This window comes from Mauremys mutica, chromosome 7 (assembly GCF_020497125.1).
Source record: "Mauremys mutica isolate MM-2020 ecotype Southern chromosome 7, ASM2049712v1, whole genome shotgun sequence".
In the NCBI taxonomy this organism is placed as follows: domain Eukaryota; kingdom Metazoa; phylum Chordata; order Testudines; family Geoemydidae; genus Mauremys; species Mauremys mutica.
In genome coordinates, this window is record NC_059078.1 from 102,132,902 (window position 1) to 102,159,815 (window position 26,914).

The 26,914-nt window shown below is 41.7% G+C and overlaps 1 long non-coding RNA gene across 1 annotated transcript in view; it reads right to left on the minus strand.

Moving 5' to 3' along the window:
* LOC123373683 overlaps positions 1-26,914 on the minus strand; it is a 96,750-nt gene that overhangs the window by 3,535 nt on the left and 66,301 nt on the right. The window contains exon 3 of the long non-coding RNA XR_006580828.1: positions 1,034-1,181. This is a non-coding gene — a long non-coding RNA (uncharacterized LOC123373683). The remainder of the gene's footprint in view (positions 1-1,033; positions 1,182-26,914) is intronic.

The following is a 26,914-nucleotide window of genomic DNA, read 5'->3' on the forward strand; positions in this document are numbered from 1 at the left end:
TGTACGCCTCAATCCTCCAGCAGTACACTCTCAGCTCCTTGCGCCTCTTGCTCCCAGCTCCTCACACACACCAAACTCACTGACTAACTGGGAGGCTTTTAACTAGTTCCAGCCAGCTCTTGATTGGCTTCAGGTGGCCCAATCAATGTAGCTATCTCCACTGCCTTCTAGAAAGATCTTAATTGGCCCCAGGTGTCTTGATTAACCTGGAGCAACTGCCATTTGGTTACCATGGTACTAGGGATTTGGTTAGCCTGGGGCTAACATACCTGTTCCTTACTACTTTTCTGTAGCCATCTGGCCTTGCCCCATCACACTATCTATCTATGATATTTTTAAGGTGCTAATCACAGTAGGATCTAAGCACAGACACGTCAAAACCAGGTAGCCACCATGGTTGCCGAAGCAGTAGTGTACGCTGTCAGTCAGAATCAAGTTTAAGGCTGGACACCAAGGCTATGTCTCCTCAGGCCTTTTTTTCCCTTAAAAATTTCCACTATTGCAGCAGGGCTAAATGACATAGTTGGTGGTGAAAACACCTGCATCAGGTCTATACGAATGCTTCCATGGGTACAGGGCTACTCATTGGTAATAAAGGGTAAAAAAAATTGCTAGTGTGGGTGACTCCCATCTCAACTGTCAGCCAGTACAGAGCTTCAACAGTAAGGTAAAACACTGAGGACAAACATTGTCCCAGTGCAGCTTATGATTGGTCCTGAGGGTACAACTTAAATGGTCTAGTGAGATACCTCAAGGAAATCTTGTGCCTGCTTAGAGGTTCTGATTCCATGCATACAAACCCAGAGTTATTTGTTGAGGTTTTGAGAGTATACAAGGCAGGTTGGGTTACCCCAAACTGCCTGTGGTGTTTCTGTGACACCTCAGCCTGCCTGTATACTCACAGAAAAGCATGTGAATAAGTTTATTTGTGAATAGCCTCACTGTCATATGCTTAAGTGTTAGCAGGATTGTGCCTCTAGGTAGGGATGGGTGTAAATACCGTAAGCCTCCCAGATTCAGATTAGTTACATACCTTATCTAAGTTGCCTCCAAACCTTTTGCATCTGCTGGAATCATGTAAGAAAAGGCTTCCTCCTTCTCAGATGTCCAGTGGTTCCAGGCAGGATGCAAACACCATGAGAACAGTCTTTCTTGTAATAATGTGCTATTTCTGATTGAACCTAGATAGAGAGACATGTGAGAATGAAAAACAAAGGGATAAAGTATTCTAGCCTCTTTAGACCTCAAAACAATGTTAGGATTTCAGTTTGGGGGGCAGCTCCTTTTTGAACCCTTTAAAAAAAATCAAAAAGCCACTCAAGGATTAAAAGAAAATACAACAAAGCCACAATACATAGTGTGCAAGTGTTTGTTATGGTGACATTTCAACAAGGAAATCCTTTTCACTCTGTAGTGCAGGAAACAGGCCTCCTGCAGAATAAGCAAATGCAATGAATGCAGACAGAATATTTCGCAACAGGAATATGTTTTCCTTTCTCCTTAAGGGCTCATCAGCCTGGCGCAGTGGGAGATGCCCAGGGCTGAAATGAGACACTTACCAGCACGATTTATCCTGTGTGGAGTAGAATCGTAAAGAGTTGTGCCTTAATGCATTAGCTGTGTAATGAGTTTTACTGAAGCATTATTAACTTGCAGGATAATCACAATTCTGACTGCATCATTGTCTACTTCACACATTCGGGCCTGGAGGAAAAGCTCAGTCCTCAGAGGTTTCAGCTACAGATGTTGCCAATAAGAATATGGATTGTTCTCTCTGGCATTTTTTTTTCCTGTTACTGTGTGATGTGTTTGCATAACTGGAGATATGGCACCGGTCTTTGTTACTGGAATTATTAGCTATTTTCCTTAGAAAGGCGCCCTCTATGAATTATGCGGTATGGCTAATCAGCTTGGCAGCAATAATGTTGCTGCTCTGCACAATTGCCTTTATCATTCTGCTATATGCAGTGTAGTTGTAGCCATGTCAGTCCCAGTATGTTAGAGAGACAATGTGGGCGAGGTAATATATTTCACTGGACCAGCTGCTGACTTTCCCATCTTCACCCCCACCTTGTAAACACATACTCAATATTATGTTTCCTCTGTGCTATAAAATGTTGCCCCACACAGCCTTTTTTCCAGGCAGTTTTTGTATTCACTTAGTAAATACTAACACAAACAAGCCAATGATTTGCAAAAGAAGGCTATCAGGCTCCTTCACAGTGTAAGAATTTAGGGGTTCACATATGGAACAGAAAACTGGTTCATCTAGGCCCAGATTTAGATCTGACTTAAACCTGGTTGTGTAAACCAGGAGCTATTCCATTGATAGACTTGATGGACTTACATCAGTGTTAAACCAGTGTAAGAAAGATTGGAATTTGCCCCCTTGTTTGATGCCCTGTCTTTGACAATGGCCAGTGCCAGATGTCTTAAAAGAAGGCGTGAGATCCTCACAAAACACCTAACACAGCATTACAATGATATAGAAGAAATTTCTTTCTGACCGCTCTGGGGAATTAGCATGTGCCCCGAAGCATGAGGGTTGGTAGCAATGATCATTATTATTTTAGCTACTATAACTGAAGATGAATTCTTTTCCTATAAATGTTTAATCTTTTTTTTGTGAAGTACTAAGTCAAGTGTAAGCCATTCAAACAACCACAAACCTCCATTTGGATTGCTATAATACTAGTTCTGTTAGTATGCTTTAGAGAGGACAGTGGAAGAAGCTAATATTAAATTCCCAGGAAACAATCATCTTCTCGCAGTTACTTTAGAAATTCTGCATTGTGAATAGAGCTGAGCAGACTCGACATTGCAAATACATCACAATACAAATGTATCCTTTTTCTGTTTGTGAATCACTGCCAGATCAATTCTGTAGTTACTATTCATAAATATGTGCCAAATAAGGTGATGAACAATTTTCACACAACAGGTTGTTCATGAACGGTTGGTTCATTTACACTACTTGGTGTTCATTGTCAATGGCGCATGAGCAGTCACCTAAGTGCTGAGAATATGGCAATGTTTCTGGACTAGTGGATAAGACAATGGAGACTGAGTTAAGAGACTGAGTTCTGTTCCTCACTCCTCCACTGATCTGCTTGGACAAACCAATTCACTTTTTGTGCCTCAGTTTCCCAATACTTATTATCTGTTGTAAAGCACTTTGAGATCTACAGGTGAAAAATGCTACGTAAGAGCTAAGTATTCTTCTTTTCTGTGCTGTGCAAATGTAACTTTGAACCTTCAACGAACACATGATGAATAATGAATGGAGATGGCAGGAAAATGGAATTTTCATCCTGGGGGAAATTCCGTCATTTTGACATTTGCTTTTCTCTCAGATCATAATGAAAAGAAGAAATACAGAAAAGTTCCCAAACATTTCAATTAAGAAATATCTAAACAAACAATTTTGACATTTTGAAACAGAATAAAATACAAAATGTTGATTTGGAACAAAACATTCCATTTCAAAATGCTGCTTCCTGGAATATAAAAATTTAGTAAGCACTATATTTTCCAGTGAAAACACTTTACAATGGAAAATTTTCAACCAGTTTTAATAATGAATAAACTACAGCAAACAGATAATCTGGCTTATTCACAAATATCCTGTCTGCATATGAAGAAAGGCCATTTCTTACACATTTTTGTAAACAAAAACCCATTCAGAAGAAATTAATTATAAAGACTTATGAAGGTTATCAAACCAAAAACTATTTGGAATTCAAATGGATGTTCACAAATACTGTTTGTGTCATATTTGATCAGATCTTACTGTGAACTTAATCTGAATGGATCATGAACACCTGAAACTGGTGGTTCATAATAACCCCATGATCCTAAACATGATGGGCTTGTCTACAAAAGACTGCACTTCAGTTACCAGACTTGCAGACTTTCAAGTTCTGTCTCATCTTCCCAGAAAAAAGGAGGTGCTAAAAGGTTTTAATGAACTCCAGCTATTAAAGACTCTTCTGTCTTGCAGCTCTTGCTGAGGGAAGTGGGGAAATAATGGAGTGGAGGGTGGGACTGAGAGAGATCGGAGTGTGCAATGTGCATTGTGTAAAAGATAGTTGGAGAAGAGGATTATATATTCAAAATAAGAGACATATGCAGCAGCAGGTCCAGATTAATGCACCTTCCCCCCCAGTGATTAAGAAAGTTCCCACAATGGAGGACCTCCTGAACCAAAATCCTTCAGTCAAACATCCCAAATTTAGGAGATATCCAATATGTAGTGGGTTTAGACTTATGAGGTAGGTGCCTTTACATTTTGGAAACCTTTACTGAACTTCAGGTGTTTTGCTTGTGAATGTATCTGGGCTCCAGTCGCTGTTACTTCACACTGGTGCTGTTTGCCCAACATGTTTAAAGTATTTGGTGCTTTGTAAGTAGTAAAAAGGTTTTAACAAAACATTTAATAGGTTGGTTATAGACAGGGTGTCTGCTTTTGGGTTTTAACTGCTAAACAAACACCCCGATTAATCAATAAATAAAAATGAAATTGGTATTTATCCAATAGACACTGGAAAAATAGTGAGAATGGTTACAGTTTGTGCTGACTTCACCCCTTTCCCAGTCCAGTTTGTTTATATGAGCAACGTCTTTGCTCCCCAACTTGAATCTAGGGGCTTGTTGACATGGGGCAGTAATAAGCACTACAGGGGTGTAATTTTTAAAGCACACTAACATGCAGGCTACCTCTTTAGCATGACCGCAATCCGTGGTACCTGGGGGTTACCCTTGAACCGACACTGAGCTATTGCCAGCACCATGACAACACCAAAAAGAAGATAAAGACAAGGGTTATCACCAGAAGATTGCTGACACATCCTGGGGACATGATGCATGCACGCTTTGAACGTCTGCCCTGGTCTTGTCAACAGTGAAGCATTGAACACCAGTTTGGTGCAACAGCTCCCACACCAATCTTGTTGACACTGAAATCAATGCTACCCTCAGGATTGTTAGCGATTCTCTCGGGTCTATGCCAATGCTGTAGCAGTTTTGGTGGGCATCACACCAGCCAACATCAGGCAAGATACTGCCCAGGAGTACAACAAAATCCTGGCTGCCTGCTGATACACCAAGATCTCAACTCAGGCCACCCTCCTGACTCAAATCCAGGAAGCCTTTCTGGATCCACATGTCAATGCTACAGGCCAACAGAAAGGACACCAGCACTCACTGGCTGCTCATGACATCCCAAACGAAGACCTGATTAAGAGCCAATGAAAGAAGTCCTGGGAGTCTGCCTTCCCCATAGGCAGTGGACTGCACTCAACCGCGTTCGGGCAACGTACAGAAGGTGTGGGAATCTCCTCCACAAATGGAAATTCAAGACTCACCAAATTGTGACTGTGGTGAGGTACAAGCCGTGCAACGTATCATGGACAACTGTCCTGTTCATGCTTACAGTGGTGGCACAAGGAGGAATCCACCTAGCAACCCCAGAAGCATTAGAATGGCTTTTGACTCTCAAGATTCAGTAATAATCCCAGCCTCTTGCTTTTAAAATGCCATACAAAAGACAACAACTAACATGGGGTTGCACATTGGTTGGCCCATGTAGACCCTGCTGGTGTGCACTAAAAGTTCCCTAGTGTACTTTAACGTAGTACAGTTTGAAACAGTATTATGTGTACATACAAAGAGAAAGCCCTGAAACACCCTGGTGTTTACCTAGAACTCAAAACTTGCTAAAAATACCCCTCCCCCCATTAAATTAATGTCCCCCCAAAACACAAGCTCTAGTTGTAGTTTTAATAGCAGTAATATAGAAGCATTGACTGCCAGGTGCAAACATCCCCAACGGCTGGTGATAGAATACTAGAGGAGGATGGATGGCTCTGAGTTACTATAGAGAATTATTTCGCTGGTGTACGGCTGTTTAGTCTTACCAATGTGCTCAGGGTCTAACTGACTGCCATACGTGGGATCAGGAAGGAATTTTCCTCAGGTCAGATTGGCAGAGACCCTGGGGGGGTTTCGCCTTCCTCCACAGCATGGGGCATGAGACACTTGCAGATTTCAACTAGAGTAAATGGTGGAGTCTCTGCAACATGAAGTTTTTCAATAACTCAGTCAGAAGTTATAGGCCTTTTACAGAAGTGGGTGGGTGAGGTTCTGTGGCCTGAAATGTGCAGGAAGTCAGATTAGATGATCATGATGGTCCCTTCTGGCCTTAAATTCTATGAGTTTGTGAGGTGAATTTATAGATAAACTAGCAGCGATGTCCATCCTGGAATGCTCAATCTCACAGTGGATAGGCAGATGGGTTCCTTGTCTTTAAGGGCCCTGGCTCCAAGTACAGTGGTTCCACACTCACTCTCTTTTTGTAGTTTCACTGTTTATTTTATTTTTTTCGGTGTGTTTTTCACCTTTTTAATGTTTTTGTTCTTTTTTGCTCCCCCTATCCTAGTATTCCCTATACTCTACCCATCCCCATCTGCTGCTGGATCTCTACCCCTCCAGGTACCCAAGTATGGCAGCTTCTAATACTAACATGTAAAGCAGGGCAAAGAAAGGAGAAACAGTGCAACCAGAGTCATAGAGATTGTATAAGTCACTTGGGGCCCACCCTACTGCTCTTACGCAAGTGAGAGCTCCATTGAATAAAGGATGGCCATGTGAATCAGTGATACAGAATCAAGTCCCGGATTAGCAGATGGAACAGGAAGATCAGTATCAACAAGTGTAAATAAGTTAGTCTGGGAGTTAGGTTATTGTGGAAAACTCATCTAGCCAGATCATGGCAGCATAAAGAGATAAGACACTGAGGGCATGGCTACACTTGCAGATGTAGAGCACTGTGAATTACAGCCGCCTTCGTAGAGCACAGTATGGAAAGCGCTACAGTCTGTCCCCACTGACAGCTTCAAGCGCACTGGCATGGCCACATTTGCGGCACTCACAGCGGCATTGGGAGTGGTGCATTATGGGCAGCTATCCCAACAAGTGACTGCAATGTGCTTTTCAAATTGGGTGGGGTGGGGTGGAGTGTGACAGGGAGTGTGTTGTGTATAGGGGGGAGAGAGAGTGAGTTTTTGGGGTGCTGGGAGTGTCTCAGGATGCTGTCTTGTAAGTTCAGACGCCTCCTTCCCCTCCCCCGCCTATCTCTCACTCACTCAAAGCAAACAGTAAATGTTTGCTTTTTCCTCGGAGCTGATAAGCAGCGGGCTTCTCCAAAACGGAGCTTTGAAAGGGCATTTCTGCATTCCTGCAGCCGATTTCACAACAATGACAAGAGTGGCCACTTGACTTAAGGGGATTATGGGACGTTTCGAGAGGCTGATCACAACGCAGTAACACAACACCTTGTTCACACTGGCGCTGCAGCACTCCAGCGGGGGCGCAGCAAACATTATTCCACTCGCCGAGGTGGAGTACCAGCCGCGCTGTAGCTGCGGAGTCAGAGCGCTCTATGTGTCTTGCCAGTGTGGCTGGGGAGTGAGCTTGGGCACCCGGGGCTGCTTTACTGTGCTGTAACTCGCAAGTGTAGCCAAGGCCTAAGTTGCATTAACAGTGGGGCGGGACATCAGTGCATAGACAAGCTATTGCACGGAAGTCAGTGCTGGACAGGAAAGCAAAAGAGAAGCCAGGTTTGAAAAAGAAGTCATAAGGGAAACTGGGCATATTCTTATTGACAGAAAGGAGGTTTTGAGGTTGAAGTTTTCAAAATTTGAATCTGTTGTATTCATTTAGCTGTTTTGGTTAAGGAATGAAAGTGCTTTAAAACAAATAACAAAACTGTACTCTCTCCTGGAGATGTGAAGCATATAATCACTGTACCAGTGTTACAGATGGACAGAGACACAGAAGTTAAGAAACTTGCCAGAGTCTGGTGAACCCTGATTTTGATATGTTGTGTCACCATCATCAATGCCAATTCTGCCCACACTTCTGGCTTGGCAGGAGGGATCTGGCTATATGGAGGAGTGATTGGTTTACTCCTTTGCCCCTCTTAGGCCAGCCATTCAGCTCAGGGAGCTCATGCCAGGCATGCAGGTTGAGGGAGAAAACCAGGAAAAATAGATTGTCATAGATTCTTACTCCCCATCCTAGATGAGAGAGGGGAAGTGGCCATTCAGGTTTCAGCCTTGTGTCGCCCTCCAACAATTGTGCTGATACCCTTCAACAAAGCAACGGAAGTGAAGATATAACATCCCTGCTATTTCAAATATCAAAGCACTGCAGCCTTGTTCTGCTTCTTAATGCACCCTAACGCCCCAGCGAGGTGCAAAAGTAAACGTGTTGAGTGTTCATCACAGTTGATCTTTAACAACAAGCAAAAGGTTTTAAAACAAAACAAAAAGGCTTATCTGGGCTGTAACAAAAATTAACCCCTCACATAGCTTAGCCTGGCTGCCATCCCTGCCTAGCTCCCTACCATGCCTTTCCCATCTGCCTATGAGTGGCCTGCTTTTAAAGAGCTTTTTCCTTATGTGATTTCTTGATGCTGAGCACCTAGAGCTCACACTGGAGTCAATGGGAGTTACAGATGTCCAGAGCCCTTTTACATCAAGTCATTAAGTTCCTTGGTGGGAAGGGATAGCTCAGTGGTTTGAGCACTGGCCTGCTAAACCCAGGGTTGTGAGTTTAATCCTTAAGGGGGCCACTTTGGGAACTGGGGTAAAAATCTGTCTGGGGATTAGTCCTGTTTTGAGCAAGGGGTTGGACTAAATGACCTCCTGAGGTCCCTTCCAACCCTAATTTTCTATGATTCTACCCCAGAGGTGTTTTCTGGTTCCAGGGTAAGCCCTCTGCACCTTGTCACAGCTTGGTATTTCCCAGCAGTTATCAGCTTGGCTCTGAGCTGCTCAAACAGCAATGCTGAAGTTATCAGCTGAAAACTGTGCACTGTCATTATGCTTATGGGTCCTTACCATGCAATCTAGCTTTGGGCAAGCAGAGGCCTGATTTATCCCCACCCAGCTAGTTTTTAAACCAGCATGGCAAGTTTTTTAAAGTTTTCCTCAAAATGAGCTCATCTGGTCTCCTGAGTAAATAATATGGTATGAATGTCTGATTTTGCTTTTCTTCTTAAATTGCCTCATCCCCCACAACCAGGGAAACAAGAAAGTTAGAACAAAAAATCCCTAAACAAACCACCAACAAAAACTCTGGTTACACTTGCATTGAGGGTCAGAACAAATCTCAACTTATTGACTTAATCTGAACGGGGTTTTTCAGTTATACATTTGACAGAGCTGGTTTTGTAATCACATTGTTGGCTTTAAATCAGCAGTTTTGTTCTTTCTGAAGCAGAACAACAGTCTTTCCAATCACCAAGTCTCCGTTCAGCCTTTGTACAGCTCTGGAGGAAGGTGGTGCGAAGCCACCCTGGCTTCATTCCAATCTTTGGCCTGCCAGATGCCAGGCCAGTCTGCAATGGGATGTAGACCAGCCTGAAGACTGCTCCATCTTGTGCTAGCAGCTCACAGCCCTGGCTGGTCATTCCAGCAGCTGGGGATCACTGGGACATAGGAATAGCCCAACCAGTGTCCCTTTCATGCTAGTCATGCCCCTGTACAGAGCAGGAAGGGGGATGGTGTAAGAGCAACTGTCCCAGGTCTACACCACCTGTGCAAGAAGAATTCTCAAGGGGCCATTTCAGTGGGTTATTAGATGCTTTCCACCATCAGAGTGGAATCTGTTGCTCAATTTTTAAATGTGGTAATGTCAGCCTGGTAGAGGGGTGTTTGTTGTTCCTTGGTCATTCCAAGGAAAGAACAAAAGGTGCCACGAGCATGGGCTTCCATCCACAGATCATTAGGCTGCAAGTAGTCAGGTCAGACCTTAAAGACTGAAATGCTACGCAGCAAGGAGATAACCCAAGTGCACCAATTTCAGGCTATTCTTAGGCACATGAGGAGCAAAGGGGGCAGACACCATTCATTTTCAGTTTGCAAAACTTTAATCTACAACTTGTGAATCCACAAAAGAATACCATTTCTACCAGTAAGCACAATTTTTTTGCATTAAATAATGGTGAACTCCCACCCACAAAGCATGATCTTATATTTACCATATGTACCAGAGGTGAGAAGTCACTATTTTCACAGAAAAGAATTTGTAGAAGTGAAAAGCATTTTTGTTGTTTTGGCTGCAGCGGGGGAATGAAAAAAATCAAGATATGTAAGGTGCATCTGAACAACACTAAGGGCCATTTGCTTGGAAACTTTCCAAACAATAAATATTTGTTTGTACTAAAAACACTGTTTAAAAAGAAAAGCCATACACATTCTTCAACACTGGAAACGTTTGCTGTGCATATCTAGTTCAACTGATAGACTCAAAATGCTGCAGCAAGCTCTATATGCATATGTTCTTATCAGAAAGTCCTAGAATCAGAGCACTCCAGTAATCTACTACGGTGGTCTCAGAGGCATGGAATATATAAATTTGTTATCCATAAACCAATATGTGAGTATTATGATGGCGTCCGTATGATAATCCTAGACAGCAAAAGGAAGATTCAACTCTAAACTACTATGTTTCTTGAACTTGAGCACAGGCCTGACATTTTCACCTTCTGCGGTTTCAGAATCACCTCTGAAGTGACTGGATTATTTCAGATACTGTCATTATGGGCACCCTAGAAATACCATGATATCAGAGAATTGTCAGAGGTTTGGCTCAAGGAGCACCCCACCTTTGTGTTCTTCTTCAAATCATAGCCGAATCTTTCAGGTCTTCAACGCTGGGCTGAAAGTTTCCCAGAAACAGCTTTCCTTGTTGCATTTTGCCCACTCCCTTCCAATCTTGGCTGTCACCAGGTAATTGAGGTATGTTTGGAAAGGAAAATAACTGCAGGAAAAATTAACTGAACTGTCTTAAACCTCAATAAAGTTTCTGTTTTGTGCCAAGCTTTGAGTCAGCGAGCGTTTTAGCCGAACAGGCTTGTTCTTCCCTTATTGTTTCACCCAAAGGAGATTATTTCAGTCACCGGACTTGTACACAGAAGTTCAGATTACTACGTACACGTAGACGTTACAAGATAAAGAGTAGCCAAGCAGTGCAGGAAAATTAAGGAGATTCTTTCAGAGGATAACTGATACATCTTAATTGACTAGAATACCCAGATTCCTCAGAGATGAGGTCTCCACAAATTAATAAAAAAGAATAAAAACAACAGTAAAATAATAGCAATGCTATCCTAAAAATATCAGGATTTGAAACTGAATTCAAGGGAATCTTAAATATAGGTTAACTTTTTAAAAAATCAAATAGGAAATACTGGCCACAACCTTTAAAACAAAAAAATTAGATGAGCTGCTTTTTCTTGCATATGAAATCTTTATTATATCTTGCTTTCTTGGATGCATCAAACAGCTCTGAGCCATCTAATCCCCATCAGACAAGTTAACATTATTGAGTTTCCTGAAGAAAAGTGTGGAGAATGAGATATAAATCTAGGCATCAGCTTCATATGATAATCCACAAACATAGAAGCAAAGGATGGAGGGCTGAAAAACCACATCAACAATGAAAAGTTCGAGGCCACCACAGAGCTTGCTAGGCAACCTGGTAACTCAGGTACAAAACTGAAAAAGTAATGAGCATACATGATGCATTTGTATGTAAGGACATTTAAATGGAGGATACACAGCAAAGCACTTTCTGTCTCAGATCACTTAGACATTTTCCTTGTAGATCTCCAGCTTGACAAGTCTTGCCACAACACTGAATTGTAAAATTTCCTTCAATTCAAGGTAGAATCTAGCAAAGCACTCCATTATACAGTAGAATGCAGAATCTAGCAAAGTGTCCCAATCGACTGCATTCAGCATCAGCTTATATTCTTGTCAAAAAGGGGATGCTCAAAAGGTCAATGAGTATATGGGATTGTGTAGTACCCTATCTAAATGTTCACTGTTGGGTACCTATTACTATGTAACTGAAAGGAGATGATGTCTCCTTAGACTGTAAATTCTTTAGACCAGAAAACATTTTGACACTCTCTGTGTGTACATTGGTCAGCACAATGAAGCAAAAACGTTGGAAGTGCGAGACTGTAATATTAATGCAGGCCTCTATGACCTGATCTAGAGATACAGTAGTACAATGTTATAACAAGAACCAATGACTAGAAGTTGATGCTAAATAATTCAGACTGGATATAAGGCATACATTTTTAACAGTGAGGTAACTAATCATTGGTTAATCAAAGGTTTTAGTGGATTCTCCATCACTGCTAATTTTTAAATCAAGATTGGGTCTTCTCTGTGAGCGCTCTAATTCAAACAGGAATTATTTTGGGGAAAGTTCTGAGGCCCGTGTTATACAGGAGGTCAGACTAGATGATAACAATACTCCTTTCTGGCCTTAAAATGTGTGACTATGACAAGAATATACAGACTTTTTATGTGCAACTCAACTTGCATATAAATATGTCTGAAACCTGATTTTACTATCTGTCACAAGGTAAACCTAACGTAGCCAGAAAGCAATCAAATGTTTGTTCTACAGAAAACATTGTTCTACGGCAGGTGTCCTGGATGTATCATAATTAGCTGTTTTCTGGGTTGGGAAACTATCTTTGGAGCCAAATGCAATGTCTCTGTGTGACTCAGCAGGAAGTGCTACTCATTTACTGAATGGTGTCATTGACCTTTGTTTTGCTGCAATACTTCTGTGATATGTTCCAGTGTTACCACCCAACATGACCAAAGTATGTTCCTCAAAGGAGCCTATATTTTAGGAATACTATACATCAATCTAGTGTCTGCTACAAGGACTAGAATCTGAAACTGAATGGTAGAATGGGTTTAGATTACTGTGCCCTGGTACTTCATTGTAGAGGTCTGGCATTTTTTATCTTCTATTAGCAACAGGTACAGCATTTTATGTGCTTCATTGTGCAACTAAGAAGCCTACAATAATTGTCTATAATCACGTCAATATCACTGGGTGCTGATCTGGGATTTGGTTTATAAAGGGTTAGGAAGGAGGGTCTGGAGGATAAGAACAACAATGTGTCTGAAAAGACAAAGGAAAAATGTTTTGACTGATTATTTACCAGTCTCACATCCTGTGCGCTAAGGACACTTTGTGAAACACTGGCAGAGACAGCACATACTGTACAATAGTAGCTACCACATATATAAAGCTTGCTGTAGCTTTACAAAGACACATAATCAGAGAGTTTCTGGTTCAATGCCAAGGGTCATGGTCATTCTGTAGTTTTAAAAATAAATTACAAAAAGACCTGATGCAAGAATTTGTGCCTAATACGTCTGCAGCAGTCAGAGTCCCAAAGAAAGAAAGCAACTGGCTGTAGCAGTTCCAAGAGACTGACAGGCACTGCTCAGAAGGGCTTTTTTATTTCTGCCTTTCACTTTTTTCCCTGCTCAGACCAGCCACAACAAGCCAGACCCACTAAACATGTTTCTGTAGAGAAGAACTGACTTAGACCCTCACGTGGAAATGGTTCCCAGGGATTAGGTAACCCTAAAAGTAAAGGAATCCTCTAGCTACTCATTTATCATACAATAGTTTTAACAAAATGTATGCTTTCCATCAGGGAGAATCCATGCCTGCTCTGGGATCCCCATTTTAAGTTGCCATTATTATACCATACACATGACAAAAAGCAAATATTAATTATTGAATTATGCTTTAGGAGAGACATTATAGGATGCTATTACTGCTTTTCCTTTCAGGAAGAGAAATGATTGCTTCATGTAATAGCTAGTCCCTTGTGGTTCCTTTGTGCATTTCCATTTACTGCCATTGCTGGAAAATCACTGGCTTCACAGGAGAACCATTTGCTTTGACATCGTTGTATGGCTGCCTGCAATAGTAAATCAATATACTGGGAATTCTTATTTCAGTAGGTTGTAATGTAGTCCTGAGCTGTTGAGCATAATGCATTAATTTGGTTTCAGTGGGCCTGAAAATACCATTCTCACCCTGCTTGCCTTTGGAAACCCTGGCTAAACCAATTCTCCTAGGCCTAGTTAGTTAAAATCCATAAGGCCAGTATCCTTTCCTCAAGGCTGACTTAAGGGGCAGATGAGCATAGTTCATGCAACAGCACTTTATCTGTTTGTAAGGGTGTAATAAAAAATAATGGTTGCTATATAGCTACATTGATGCACAGACTTGACTGTAGCCCTCTCTGCCTCATCTTTCAGATGTCATTTGTCTTCTTAGGTTGTAAGATCCTCAGGGAAGAGACACTGTATTTGCACAGCTCAATTGGTTCCCAATCCTGATTGGGGCTTCTGGATGCTACTGGAATATAAATATGAAAGAATTATAATTATACAGCACTGCAGGGCACGGTAGCTTTCTGGAAAAAACACACCCCTGAGTGCAGCAAGTTTCAGCACTGTAAAGGGCCAGTGTAGCTATGCCCCTCGTGGAGGTGGGTTTTTTAGAGTGCTAGGAGAGCTCTCTCCCAGCGCTGTGCCACGACCACACAAGGCATGTTAAAGCACTGCCGTGGCAGCGCTTTAGCGTTGCCAGTGTAGACTAGCCCTTAATTAGAGGAAACATGGAGACAGTGGCCAAGAGATCCAGATCTGAAATGAATCAGAGCTTGCAAAAAGAGTTTGTATCTCTGCCACTGCCACTTGAAGAGATTGCTGCCTGCAGGAAATGGGCTTGAGAGAGGGATCTGTGAGCAGAGTTAGAGACGCCAGATATTTAAAAAAGCCAAAAGGTAAAACCTTCCTTAATGGTGGAGGTTTCAGCTTATAGGGATCGATATCAGGTCTAGACATGTTCATCTGAGGAGAATGATTATCTTTTTGATAGTGTCCAAAGACACCAACCAGGATCACAGCCATGTTGTGCAACACACCATACAAACGGTGTGTGAGACAGCATCTGCCCAAAAAGCTAACAGTCTAAGAGATGTATTGTTTCTGGATGCATTGGGTTACACAGGATGACTGACAAAACTTGTGTTAAACACAGTATTGCCAACCCAAGTGTTCAAAAATCATGAGACTGGTCCCCAAAATTATGAGACTGGCCCAAATAAAAAAATGAGATTAAAAAAATACACTGAGAGTTTTTAATGTCTTCTGGTTTTAAAGCCTTTGGGATGCACAGGTCACTTACTTTTTTTTAAATGAAAGCTTGAGATCCCTAAATAGTCACATGACTTCAGAAGCTAAGGCTTTAAATGAACCACAAAATATTGTGAGACTTGCAATAAAACTGCAAGAGTTGGCAACACTGTAAACACTGCATGAGCAATTGCTGCTTTTGAACTGGGGGAGAGAAGAGAATGAATAAAATAAGCAAAGGCACAGGAGTTCAGAGGGTTCCTAGGGAAAATTCAGATTGGTGTAATTGAAGGCTTAGGCTAAGGTAAAGTGAGTAAAGCCCTATATGGTGGTGTAATAAACAGAGACACAAACAAAACAGCAGTTGATTCGAAACTCCTGCACAGAGCAAACTGCAACACTACTGTTTTCAGAGATCTGCCATCTGGAATCACAAGATACTACATCATTTTTAAGAAGACATAGTTAGAACTAACCCTGTATTAACTCACACAAGGAAGCTCTGAATTAGAAGAGACCATGTTATTCCTGATTTTCGAAAATAGTTCCCTTCATGCATGTTTTTGTTTCTAGTGAGAATTAAAATAAGTAGATGTTGCCGCATGTGGAGCAAGACATCCTTTGCCCTTCTGTTCACACTGTTCTGTTCTTTGCCTGGATCAGAAATAAACTGGGGTACATTTCTCCCTATCAAGGAAACCAATCCAGAGTACTCGCCTCTTCTTTTTCAGGCAGGTTTCTTCAAGGAGACCCTGCTGATTGAAAAATTCACAGAGGAAAATGCAGAGGACAAACACCCCTCATCCCTCATTGCTTTAGTATCTAGTGGTAGCAAAATGAGTTGCTTATGAGAAGCAGTTATAATTAGCATGTTAATGTGTGGCTTCACTCATTTTTCTGCTGAGCATTCTTTTTCTAAGAGTGAGAGGCAGAGTGAATAAATGCCTAGAGTTGTTCACATAGATATCTATACATATATCTATCTATATAAAACATTCTCAGTTCCAATTTGCAGCTTGAAGACCAGGGAAGAGAGTGATGATTCATGTACTCCCCATGCCCTCCTACTTCCTCACCTGAGTGATTTTTTGAGGAAAACACCTTTCTTCCCCAAAGAGACAACATGGCAGAGGTGTTTGGGATGGGAATCTGGGCTGAGCCACTTTCCCCATAGATTCTGGGAGTAGTCGAGGGGTGTGCATGGATAGGGGCAAATCCTCATCCCCCCTTCAAGCATAGAGGAGAGATGGGAAGGAGCCCTTAAGACTAGAGCTAGTGATAATTTTTTGGGGGGGCAGAGAATTTTTACTTTTCAGACAAAAATAAAAAATTTGGATTTGGAAATGCTGCTGCATTGCCTCACAGGAATTGTAGCTCTGGTGCCTCTGCGCTTCCCTGTTCTCCTTTATGAGCCACGCTAGACTCCATCTCCCACGATGCAGCACAGTCTCCCCTCTGGCTGAATTGCTGCCATTCATCATGAAAGTCCCATTTCCATTGTGCATCTTGGGAGATGTAGTCCAGCTGTGGAACCTGGCCTGTAGAGAGAAATGGGGGCACGAGGCACTTGAATTATAAATCCTGTGACACTCTGCAGTGGCATGGCTGAACTGAAATTTTGGGATTTCAACCAAAAGTTTTTCAGATGATGATTTTTTTTGACAAAATATCAAACATTTCCATAGAAACCAAACACTTTTTGAGAAAAATTTAATTTTGTTGAAAACCATATTTTCCATGAAAAAAACATTTTGATGGAAAAATTTTGACCAACCCTACTTGTGACCTTTCCTAGTCTCGGGGGGAGGAGAGCAGAAGGATGAAACATCCACTTCCCTCATCCCACCAAAACAAAATGAATAATAGCAGAGTGGAAGACATCACTGCTGGGAACTCAGTGGCAGAGTTCCCAGTCTTGAATGCTGAGCTTCTGCTCCCTGCTGCTACTGCTGCAGAGCTGGGGGGGGGGGGAGCCCTCCCCGAGTTTCCTTGCCAGCAACCCTTTGATCTGCTGCTCAGGAGGGAAGAGGAGATGGGCGTGAGACTCTCCTCCCATAGAAGGTCCTGGGGTTAGGGGGTTGTCTCCACAACTTACTTTACTTTCTCAACCAAGAGCACACAGTCATATTGAACATCCTTATTTGTAGAAACATCAGCCCTTAAACAACTCCCAGCCGTGACATCCACATATCAATTTGCTCAGCATTGCTCCTCAAAGTTCTTCCTGGTAGAGGCAGTATTTCAAAGGTGGTGACAAAAAATGACAGGCCTCCTAGTGTTTTAAGCAAATATAGGCAGGCCAAATCCTACCCCTAGAAAGTCCAAAAGAAGCTTAACTACTGAGAACTGCTGCACGGCGTGAAGTGTGAGAGAAAGCAGTGAAAAACCTGTGCATGGGAATTCCACAACCTCGTCTTATGCTACAGAGGTCTCTGACAGATCTCTACAGTTTATCATGGAGGGGGCAGGGGCGCCATTTCAGATTTGGGGGGAGATGGGGCAACTTTAACCATGATTCCAATGGCTATTTAAGCAACTGAAAACTCTAGGGTTTTTTTTGCAGATAACTTAGAAATTAGCTGATAGGAGCCCTGTATCTAATTCCTACATAAAAAAGAGGATTTAATAAATATTAGACCCACTCAGCTCTAATACTAACATGTTGTCACTTAAGTGTCATGTCACTTAAGTAACACTAGTTAGGTTTAAAATTTTAATGTATATTCTTTGTTACTAACTCTTGAATACAACAATTGAAACAATTGTAGAAAAATCTAGATGACTTTCTATCACTTTTTTGCAGTTCACCGAGCTTGGAATAGATCATTTAACTTTGGAAACATCCTACTAGGGCAAGAGCCCAGGAGTTTATACTCCACCTGCGTGGGGCTCTAGAGGTGTTACCTCCCTACAAATAATAGATTAGAAACTAACCTTAAACAGGAGTGAAACTGACACTTTCAAGCCACTTTCACAGTATTGCCAATCCCAAATGTTCAAAAATCATGAATCAGGTTCACCAAAAATCATGAGATTGGCTTTAAAATCATGAGATTATGTAAAAATAACAGATTTTGGGTTCTTTTTATTTGCCTTCTACTTTTTGAGGCTTTATGGTACACTGGGGTCACATTTTGACACTTTCTCCACGAGGACTAGAAACTTAATTTTTCTTTTAAGAATGAAGGCTGAAATCATCACATATCCATGTGACCCCAGGAGCCGGGGCTTTGGGAAAACAATAATTATCATGAGATTCATGACAAAATCATAAGAGTTGGCAACACTGCTTTCACTTCTGTTTAAAGGCTAGTTACTTTCCAGAAGACTCTTAAACACAACAGTACAGCGATCTTCTAGTCCTTAATCAACTAAAACATCTATTGCCATCAGTGCCTCCACTCAGATATAAACATCACAGTGAACATGTGATAACATGTGTGATCAATAACTATACACTTCATACTTAAATATCTGAGCCATCTTATCCAGATAAGCCATCTTATCCAACCTGAAGCAAATACTCACCAGCAACCGCACACCATACAACATAAACACTAACCCAGGAACCTATCCTTGCAATAAAGCCCGATGCCAGCTCTGTCCACATATCCATTCAAGTGACACCATCACAGGACCTAATCACATCAGACACACCATCAGGGGCTCGTACACCTGCACATCTACCAACGTGATATATGCCATCATGTGCCAGCAATGCCCCTCTGCCATGTACATTGGCCAAACCGGACAGTCTCTACGCAAAAGAATAAATGGACACAAATCTGACATCAGGAATCATAACATTCAAAAACCAGTGGGAGAACACTTCAACCTTTCTAACCACTCAGTGACAGACTTGAAGGTGGCAATTTTGCAACAAAAAAACTTCAAAAACAGACTCCAAAGAGAGACTGCTGAACTTGAATTAATATGCAAACTAGATACTATTAACTGTGGTCTAAACAAAGACTGGGAATGGTTGGGTCATTACACCAATTGAATCTATTTCCCTATGTTAAGTTCTCCTCACACCTTCTATGGGCCATCTTAATTATCACTTCAAAAAGTTTTTTTTTCCTCCTGCTAACGATAGCTCATCTCAATTGATTAGACTCTGCCTGTTGGTATGCATACTTCCACCTTTTCATGTTCTCTGTATGTATAAATATCTCCTGTCTGTGTGTTCCATTCTATGCATCCGAAGAAGTGAGCTTTAGCTCACGAAAGCTCATGCTAAAATAAATTTGTTAGTCTTTAAGGTGCCACAAGTACTCCTGTTTTATCTTATCCAGAGTTATACACCTTATATGCATTGACTCAGGGACTGGATTTTCTGACATATTCTGAACAGTGCTGAGCACACAGATGGTGCCCAGTGACTAATGCAAATCATGACAATAATCATTGACTTTATGGACTCTGTGGATGCAGTTTCTGTTCTATATTCTGGAATTGGCCTGAATACAGCTGAAACCCTGAGAATTTGAGGCATAAATACATCTGATACTTTATCATTCCTTCCTTTTCTCAAACTCAGAACAAAAAATGACTGAACAAAATGGTATTCAGTTAAAATGTAAAATTGCATTGCTGTACAACCCAGCATGGGGCAGAACCTGCCACCTCTTGGGAGTTAAGTGATCTCCTCACATCTGGCTCTCATTCTCCATCCTTCCTAACCTCTGTGCTGTTTTTCAGGCTGTCAACCATGACATCCATCCATCCTGGATCCATGCTGGAGTCTCAAAGAATTGGCCCCTTGGTTTTGCTCCCATCTATCAGAGTCCTCTTTTTTTTTTGAAGCATGCAGCAGATAGAGAAAGGAAGAGGCTGATCTGCTGGATAGGGAACTAGCCCTGAAAGACCTGGGTTCTTCTCCCCCCTTGGACTTCCTCTCTGACCCCAGGCCAATGCTTTAAGGACAGAATTTCAAAGGCTTTGAGGCACCCAAAGATGCAGCTAGATATCTATTGGGGTTTACAAAGCACCAAACCTTCTAAGTGCATTTGAAAATCTCACTAGGTGACTAAATACCTTTGAAAATCTGGTCTTTAATCAGTGTGTGCCTCAGTGCCCCATCTGTACAATGGGGATAACAGCATTCCTCTACCTCACCAAGGGGTTGGGAGGAGAAATAGGTTAGACATTGTGAGGCCCAGCCTTAGATACCTGGTGATGGGGCCACATAAGTACCACAGGTAGAATGGGAATTTCTCTATACACTGCTAGCCCTTCCCTGGTTTGACCCCTTCTTTTCACTTATGCCCCCTATCTTCCCCTTTTCTGAATGTAACCTAGGCTCAGTGCTTTGCTGTATTTTTTCTGAGTCCCATGTCTAAAACAACCCCTCGTCCCTCTCCCCAGAAGGACTCCTCTTTTACAGGCTAAACTTCCATATCCTTAATTTAATCACTAGCCCTTTCTTATCTTAATCACCTGGTCTCTGTTTGTAAACAAAATACTGACTCCCTGCCCCAGCGGCACCTCTCCTCTGCAGAACTTACATTTCACACTAATGCTTTTAAAAAGGAATAGTTTAACCCTCCCCCAAAAAAAGCTTCATTAATATCCACCTGATTGCTTGTTTCACTGCCCTGACTCTACATTCAGCTTCTGCATCCTAGCTATTATTATTTGGTTGATTGCTGTGTGGTTGGTTGGTTAATATGTCTATCCATGTGGGGTTTTTTTACAGTATACTTTATTTTAATTAAAAAATAACATTTCTATACTGAAAAATATAAATTGGATTTCCTACTTAAGACTGTTAATGAATGCGTCTACATGGTTACCCTTGTCAATAGTCCTTTAATTTTTTAATGAATATTTGAGGGGTTGCCTGGCAGCAGTGAAGCTAAGGACTGATATCTCATTATGATTTTGTTCTAAATGAAAAAGTGTTTTTTTTCCCCCAATGTGCTGTGTGGTAAAGTAACTAAACTAAAATGAGACTAGCTGATGATTCACAATGTGCTGCTTCTACATTTTATAGTGGATAATGCATCATGCAAAATTCTTCTGCATCAACATTCATTCAGCAGGGTACCTTGAAGATGCCAAAAACAGTGGCTATGACAGGATGTAATTTCCTCTGTGTTCACAATTAGACAGACTTCTTCCTTATTTCAGGAAATAAATCCTTCATTTGCTGTCTTCTGCATCAAACAAAACTGTATGCAGCCAGAAGGACAGGGCTGGATTTCCAATTAGGCACAGTAGGCATGTGCCTTGGGGTGCCATACCGCTCTAAAACTTTTTGCAACACAAAGGTCAGCTGTAGGCATGGCGGGGGGGGGGGGAGTAGGGGCTGAAGATGCTCTGCCTATGGGTTCGTAAGGTGTAAATCCGGCCCTGCAGGAGGTGAATATAATATGCAGAAAAGTGTAATGTTCTCTGTTTACAACCAATGGCCACTAGTGGATGGACTATATCAGATCTCCACAGGTATTCTTTCTATAGCTAGTGGAGATCTTCTTTTAGTAGAAATCACTGTCTTTTAGACACTGATTCTTCTGGAGCCATTGTGAGTTCTATTCCAGATGCTGGCAGTATGTGGCTAGTGGAAACTATGGTTTTTGTATGAAACAATACTGATACTTAGCATGTATGTAGTGCTTTTAATCTCAAAGTAGTTTGTAATTATTAACCAATTATTAATCACCAAAATCCACTGGAGAAGTAAATAAGTATTATTTCTATGGATCAACCAGAAGAAATGGCCAAGAAGAGGGGCAGTTCACACTCTTTCCCAGCCCAACGTAGCTCCTGAGCCCTAGGGTGATACTGCTGCCATACCAATGGGCCAGATAGGTAGTTGCTGAGAAATGTCTGAGTCCCTTAGCAGCGCCTGGTGCTATTTGCACTTTTTCATCAGATATTGCTCCAGTCTTAAGAACCACAGTAGGCCTAGAAGGCTTTCATTATATCTATGAAACCACGAAACTAACAGATAATTAAACTTGGCATTAAACCTCAAAAACAAGACATCAAAGAACATTCAGAGTTCAGACTGAAACTCAATCTTAAACCAAGCAAAAATCTTTGGTAACTTAAGGTTAAGGTTTCTGATATGCAGGAACCACACATTAGACTAACAGTCACCCGCACACTAATTTCAGCTCCCATTCCTTTCCATCCAAATATCATGATACCAAAATAGACTGAGAATCTGATACCACCACACAAAGCACACATCCATTTCCTCACTCCCACATTCAAATGAAAAATCCTAACTCTAGTGTCAGTCAGATGATGATATTTTACTGATAGATACACCTGGTGTACCGTGTAAGTCTATAATTTGTTATTTCTCCATGAGGAAATCTAACATCAGAATAAGGTTTGGCATACTAAAATGGAAAGGGTATGCAGTTTGGAGTGGTTTGTTTGGTTGCTTGGCAATAGTCAGGGGAGGGGGAGGCAGACACATGGGGCTCAGTTTAAAAACAGAATGATTTTAAAGTTCTCTAGCAAAGGTTAGCAAGTATTTTATCTAGAAAACATCCTAGAAAATTCGGTTGCCTCTGAAAAGAAATTGTAGTAAATGTGAAGAATAAATTCAGTGTGTGAGAGAGGGATTTTGGTTCTGTTTCAAGTAAAAAGCTCCCCACAATCTTAAGTATAGCATTATTACCAAAGCTTGCAAAGTTCAGCCCCTTGTGCCTAGATAATGTAGCACATTTGGAGGATATATTCAGTGGACCAACAGATACTGAAAATCAGCAATTAACACTGGAACCATTCATCAAAGTGAGAGAAATAAGTTTTAAGAGTATGGTTTGTCAAATAAAATATACTAAGGAGGAGGACTAAATTGTGGCTTTTGTACAAGACCCATGTATAGGGCCATATGTAGTTGCTTTATGCCCCCTAATTCCTCTGCACATAATTAGGTGGGTCAAGACCTGGCCATAAAGCAGCAATAGTGCAAAGGCTTGTTGAAGGCCACTGTATTGTTTTAGGGAAAAGGACGGGAGTTAATGGTTGTTTTAATGTTAACTGTTTAAACAATGTATTTTGAAAGAACTCTGGGTGTCCTTTAAGTTTCATTCAGTTGTTACAATGTAAGCTAGGGTTAGAAAGACTTTGGTAGATGTTCACTTATATAACGTGACATGGAAAATCTTGGAGTTTTGAACTAAACCTCCCAATAGTTTACCAACTATTGGTCTGTTTACCAACTATGGACTTTAACTATTCCCTCATCCAAACAAATCAAACACAGTGCAAAGGATTCTGGCTAGACAAGGCCCCTTCAGTCCCCCTTTCTAGGATCCAGATTTTTGAGGGCTGTGGGAACTCCACAGGCATACAAAGTGTTGATGGTCACTGCTAAGAGGCAGAGCAGTGGTGAGAAGCCGCAGGTAGCTGGAGGCTGCTTCTCTAGAGCTACTCAGGAACTGAGGGAAGATGCCTTCTCACCAATATTCACAGAAGGCTCCCTAGCTACTCTCACTCTCCTCTCCTTGAAGGTGTTGGCTGGTGCTCTCACCAGCTCCCTCCCTCTCTTTTACACCAGAGCCATGTCAGTCATGTTGCCAAGGAAAGCAGGACATATGGGAAGCTTGTTCCACTGCTGCCATGCTGCCAGATGAAGAAGCTGTCACAGTGTGCCAGGGCACTTCCTGGTTCCCAGTGAATGAGGAGTTACTCAGGTCAGCTTTCCTCTGCCTTAGCTCAGGGCCATAATAATGGCTGTATAGGAAAGGGAGCAGAGTTTGGCTCTCTACCCTGGCAGGGATTTCCCTACACCTCCCCCTTGGGGGTGTTTACTCCCACCCCGAGTTTCCCCAACCCTTCCCCCCCCTCGGTTTTGTGAACTAGTTACATTCAGTGTTGTCAATTTAGTGATTGCTTGGAAATTTGAATTGAAATTGAAACATTAATACACACTTTAAACACACATAAAGTGTATCATAAAATATGTGTATCTGAAAAAGTATAATAGATTTGAAAAGTATGAACATAGACTAGCTTCCTTATACAGCTGTAGTTTTTTATGACAGTGTCAATGCATTCATTCTGGTGATGTTGGCCAATCTAATAATTTCATATTATGATTTATAAGCAAAGTCTAAATGAGCAATCCCTGACAGCTAGTGATGAGCTGTGGGGGAAAGGCTTCAGTTCCAGATTGTATTTACATTCATACCTAATCTATCTAGGTATCCAGCAAACACAGCTGTGTTGCCCAAGTGATAGATTTTGGCTGGGGTTGGGTTACAAAGCACTTGAATGCGGGAGGGTGGGGGGAGGTAAAGAAATGTTGTTATTCTTATTGTATGAGTAAAGGGCAGTAGAACTATACTTAGCTTCTGCTGATTTAGGGCATCAAGAGAGAGGGTGGGGACAGGGGTTTTGCTTGATGGTCTGCCTGAGTCACAAGTACTATTTGACCTCCATTGTCTAAAGACAGAGCTGATTAGGCTCCATAGATAGTCTTTTGTTTTGCTAAGTGAACACTACAGCTGAAATCACTGATAATCAGGTGTAAGTGCTTAGACCTGCTGTGGGGACAGTGTTTCTGTGGAAGAGAGGGCCCAGACTGCACTAGCAGCGAGGTTCCCCCACTGAGAGCTCAGCTGAAATCACTGAGAGCTGGGTGGAACCTCAAGAGACAAACTCGCAGAGGTCACAGTGGCAGGTGGCAGCAGAAGGTTATGACGCAGGGCCATTGGCAACAGAGCGATGGAGTGAATGGTGGCACAATGAACAACAGTGGCCAGAGTGAACAGTGAGCAGATGGAGGAACGAACAAAGTACCTTCTTGCCCCTCACCTGGGAGGTGAATTCATGTGAAAGCACCTCTGAACTCTGAGTCTCCACTGACCAAGGACAACACTGGTGAGTGTTAATGAGGCTCTTAAGAATGCTGGAGACACAACACAGTTCATGCGAACAAACATGGCCGTGGCATCATACTTTCTATTTAAGCAAGAGATACCACACACTACAAACTGGAGGCCAATGTTAAGTGCATTGCCACTTGTTCATCCTGAAGTTGAACACTGGTTCCGAACAAGACCAGCAAATGCTCACTATCTTTCTGCAAGAAACTCAACTGACTGGCTAGATGCATGTGGTGCAACAGTGAAAGACTCAACAGTTGACAAAGTGAAGAACTCTCTCACATTCAAAAATTTGCATACATGGCTGATGAATGCACCAATGCAAATGGGTATCAAGTATTAAGTCATTGTGTATGTTATCTTGAGGTCAGTGGTAGGCCAGGGGATGCATTTCTAGATGTTCAAGTTATAGAAGAAAGATTGGCTGCATCTGTGACAACCCACATCTTAGAAGAGTTAAATGCTTGTCAATTGGACCCCAAACGGATGGCTGCTTGTGCATTTGATGGCGCTGCAAACTTCTCTGGAACACATGGTGGAGCACAAGCTTTGCTCAGAGAACAGTGTAAGCCTAATTTCTCCTATACACACTGCAGAGGTCATCTACTCCAACTAGCGCTAGTATGAGCTGCAGACTCTTCAAAATACATTTTAAAAAGCTATAAATTTAATGTCTTCATTATATTCTTTTTTCAGCAAGAGTCCAAAAAAACCCCTGAATATCTTGAAAAATGTAGAAGATACACTGGGAATGAAGTTCAAATTAGTCCAACCTGGGAAAACCCTCTGGCTTTCTTATGAGTGATCCTTGGCTGTTGTCTTAAAATTACTCCAGACATTATTTCTGGCTTTGGAAAGTATCTACCAAAATGGAATGGATCTAAGTAGTGAGGCTGGTGGATTACTTTTGCTACTACGTTCAGAGAAGACTATTGCCATTCTCTCTCTTGTAAGTTTACTGTTGAAACCACTTGGGTCATTAAACAATGCCATCCAGGCACCTGCTACAACAGTAGTAGATCTTTGTCCAGCAATAGAAGCTACGTTTGGATCAATCAGAGAGCTATCCATTGAAAAAGTACTGGAAGAAGCAAAGACTTCAGTCCAGAAGTTGACTAATGAAGGCATTTATATTGAATCCTTAAGTGAAGAGGACAAGAAGTGTTTGTTAAGACAACTGAAAAATTACACAGACTTGATTCTTAAAAATCAACAACAGCAACTTCTAGATTCTACTCAACCTCTACATAGCTTTTACAGATCCCTGTCTTATAAAACACCGACAGTTGAGTGGAGTGAGGCACTACCAGCAATGCAGCTGCCAAGTGTTCAGGACAGAATAGACAATTTTAACACAGAGAGGAATATTATACGACGAATGGATGAAGATTTGACTTCAGCTTCTTTTTTATCATGGCTAGTGGCTCAACCCGATCTTTATGCTGGGTTTCCTGGGCTGAAAGAAGTAGGAATTCATCTCTTGCTACTCCCAGTCACAACAGCTACAGTTGAGTGTTCTTTTTCATCATTGAATAGAATTTTGTGTTTTGAGATAAGTCACCTTCTGCCTGATCATGTGAATGAACTAATGGGCATATCAATTGAAGGAATGGAAGTATCAGACACATGAGAAGCCACCAAAGATGAATGCATTGCATTCAAGAAGTTCATTAATAGAGTTGTGCAAAATTATAACAAGAAACCAAGAAGGATGTAAATGTAGTGCTTCATAGAAGGCTTGAGTAGCCAGCTTTAATTTGTGTGATGATTTTAAAATCCAATAAAATGGTCATGAAACATTTTTCAGTTTTTACTATGGTGCCCTACAGCACACCTTCACCCTCACGGTCTCACCCCTCATCGGCCCTGACTGCTCCCCCCCCCCCCCCGCCAATTTCAATTCCTGGGGAAAACACCACACTCTGGGGTTACTGGACTAGATGAACCCCAGTCTATGTGGTTTTCCAGTTTTACTTTCTGCATATGTTAAATTTTTACTTTCTTGTTACAAATACTAACTCTCAAGGG